This window comes from Phyllostomus hastatus, unplaced genomic scaffold (assembly GCF_019186645.2).
Source record: "Phyllostomus hastatus isolate PE091 unplaced genomic scaffold, TTU_PhHast_1.1 phas_contig_845, whole genome shotgun sequence".
Lineage (NCBI taxonomy): Eukaryota > Metazoa > Chordata > Mammalia > Chiroptera > Phyllostomidae > Phyllostomus > Phyllostomus hastatus.
In genome coordinates this window covers 1-3,584 of record NW_025333972.1, presented here as the reverse complement: position 1 = coordinate 3,584, position 3,584 = coordinate 1, and the positions used below count along the sequence as shown (strand labels likewise).

The 3,584-nt window shown below is 37.6% G+C and overlaps 1 pseudogene; it reads left to right on the top strand.

Moving 5' to 3' along the window:
• Positions 1 to 1,256: 1,256 nt before the first annotated feature.
• On the top strand, positions 1,257 to 2,643 carry LOC123826704 (annotated as a pseudogene).
• Positions 2,644 to 3,584: the final 941 nt, after the last annotated feature.

Genomic DNA, 3,584 nt, shown 5'->3' with positions numbered 1-3,584 from the left:
TCAATCTGTAACTTCCCAAATATTCATTATCCATCCTGATTAAGCAATATGTGTAGTGTCAGGAATCAGACAGACCTGAGTCTCCACCTTATATCTACAATACAATTCCAATATGCTCTTAGACAGATTACTTGAAAAACACTTTCTTCATTGCCAAAATAAGGATAATATTTGCATTTACCATTGCTCATAAGATTTGAGGTTTCAAGTTCATCATCCACTAATGAATGAAACTCAATAAGTGGAACAATTTATTCTTGATAAATGGTGACCATCAATATACACAAAACGTGGGACAGAAGACATTTACAGGCTCTGTATTGGGGCTTGAGAAATATTAAATATAAAGGTTTATTATGGTGATGGGTCCCTAAGGAAAGGGCAGATGTGGAAAGAGAGAAAATGAAGTCTTATTAGGACAAGTAGATTTTAAAAGATATTTAGTTAATTATGTCCAGGAGTATCTAGAAGAATGAATCTAGGCTTCAGAAGCAAAGTGTAGGCTGAAAATGCATGTCATATGGTGTCTGTCTCCTAACTTTTCGTTTAATTCACAGACTCAACTCAGAGCATCTGTGCTTTGATTCTGTCCAGGGCAGAGGTGTAACATGGGAACCAAATACTCAACAGAAGTGTCAGAGATTGTGCATAACATTGACCACATCTCTCACATACCTGGTTATTAAGGACCTCTTCTAACCAAAACAGTCCCTAATTCAAGGTCTAGATACTCATTTCATGTCCTTAGTATTAACTATCTTAGTGAATTTGCTATATCAGTACACAGCTTTTTAATTTTTTTAATTCTAAGAATAAATCCAGCCTGGCTACAATTCCCAGAGAGTCTAGTGTCCCTGTAGCAGGAAATTGCAGGACCAAAAAGCTACAATGCTCCTATATCAGTAGGAGCTGCTGGTGGCACACAAATCCAATCATTTCTGAGATGTTGTCCTGGAATCCTTCAAACAGTCTAAAAAGTGTTCTACAAAATATACACTATCTGGTAAGTACTCAGATATATTTATCTATTTGACTTTTACTTTTTTTGCGGAGGGCATCAACCACAAATAATTTTATGCCTCCAAAAGTCAACTTTAAGAAAATTGTTCCCTTTGGAAACTATGTAAATGGACTATTTACCTTTTAGGGAATCGGTCTTCAGCAGCATTCAAATTCTTCTAAATTGTGACATTGACCATTTTAGGTTATTATTCTCCTGTCAACACAACTGATCACGAATACTTGGTCAGGAGAAAATGAAACAGTCTTTCAGTGATCCCTGCACTGACTACCCTTACAAACAGGTAAGTGGTTTGAAAATAGTGGGAATTTTTAAAGTAATATTTAAATAATCAACAATTTTCAGAAGACAGGGAATAAAACTAATTGTGGTTTGATGTTGAGAAGACCACACTTCTGTCGGAGTTGGAAGAGGTAGGAAACAATTGCGTTGTGAGATTCCTTGTTTGTATGTAGTGTTATTCTAGTAAGCATACATTCTACCCAACATCTAATTACAGATGTGAAAACAAGTAGTAGAGGATTCTAGATTTATTGACTATAATTTAATAATATTTTACAGAGAAAACAAAATCAAAATTACATATGAATTTAAAATATGTTTCTAATTTCTGTATAAGAAACACATGGCAAAATAATTTTTTAAATCTATGATATAGGTAGATTCTGGTCTAAAATAGCTTCCACTTCTCACTATTTGATAATCACATCAATACTTTGACAAAAGAAACTGGAAATAAAAAAAAAGAAGAAGCTGGAAGTAAACCAGAACTTTCAACAATGGCGTTTTTCTACCAAATTTACAGATATTCATATTTTACTAATTTAAGAATCTCTGTTTCATTGCAGAGCCCTCAGTGCATTATGTCCATTAGCAATACATCACATGTTGAAATCACCACCTTCTTTTTGGTTGGGATGCCAGGACTGGTTTAATGGTTAAATACTTGAGAGATTCAGACAAGTGCTTCCTAAGCTCAGCTATTCTTCATCCACACATTCACATTCCTGAAATCTTCACTGCTATTGGCCATGGCCTTTGATCGTTTTGTTGCTATCTGTCGTCCACTTCACTACACCACCATCCTCACCAACAGTGTAATAGGCAAGATTGGTTTGGCCTGCTTGCTAGGAAGCATGGGAGTTGTCCTATCCACACCTTTGCTGCTGACCCATTATCACTACTGCCACGACAATGTTCTCTCCCATCCTTTCTGTTTGCACCAAGATGTTCTGAAATTGTCCTGTTCAGATGTCAGGATCAACAACATTTATGGACTGTGCATAGTTATTGTCACACTAGGTGTGGATTCAGTCTTAATTCTTCTTTCTTATGTCCTGATTCTGAATGCTGTGCTGAGCATTGCAACTGGTGAAGAACGGCTCAAAGCACTCAACACATGTGTATCCCACATCTGCGTGGTGCTCATCTTCTTTGTTCCAGTTATTGGAGTGTCAATGGCCCATCGCTTTGGGAAGCATCTGTCTCCTGTAGTCCACATCCTCATGGCTAACATCTACCTGCTCCTTCCCCCAGTGCTTAACCCCATTGTCTATAGTGCCGGGACAAAACAGATTCGGCTAGGAATTCTCCACAAGTTTGGGCTAGGGAAGAGGCTTTAAATAACTAACTCTGTCCTCCAGTTTTCCCACTGAAAAATCCTGGGGCAACTACTGGAGTTGATGAGAAGTAACATATTTGGAGCTAAATTGTCTGTTTAAATTCCTAATTTTTCCACTTCCTAGATGTATGACCTGAGTTAATCATCAGCCCTTATGAGATGCAGGTTTTTCAGAGCCAGATTATGATAAGCATGGCCTTTTAGTAATTTTAGTTTAATCCCCAAAGAAATTATGAGACTTATAATAGACACTGTATGTAAAAGTGATTGTTTTTAAAAAGTGGAAAATTGTTAATATGATTAAATTATTATAAATAATAATATTACTTATGAAATAGAACTATGTTTATATAGTTTCTCATATTTATGATCTAAAACCCAGAAATCAATCTTTCTCTCTCCTTTTCTAATGTTTCCCCATTGTAGGAGACTGTTCTGCATGGTGTGGGCCCAGTAGGATATGCACAGGACCCACGCCCATTGATAGGTTCTCCTGTGGCGAATCAGGTCTAAAATGTGCCTAGGCTGCTTTGAGACTTGCTTTTTGCTAAAAACTCCCCCACCCTGAATTGAGGACATTTACTGCAAAGTAACTTCCTAAAATCCAGGCTAAACCATCCTAGGATGAGTGTAACCACTGAAACCACTCTTGCCTTTTCATTTGCAAATATCCCTCTTTTGTGATGTGATTAACTGCATTGGCTCCTTTGTATTCTGTAACAGGTAACCCCCTAAAGCCAACCTGGGATAGTAAATGAGGACCATCATGTAATGTGACCAGATATAGAAATAAAGGCCTGTCATGGCAGAGGTCATGGCTTTTTGCTTCCCTTGAGAGTGAAGCTGCTAGCCCTTTTCCTCCACAGGATTTAGTAGTCCATGTGAATGTCTCTCCCCCATCCACAATATCACAGTCCCCACAAGCCCAGTTCCGCATCATCC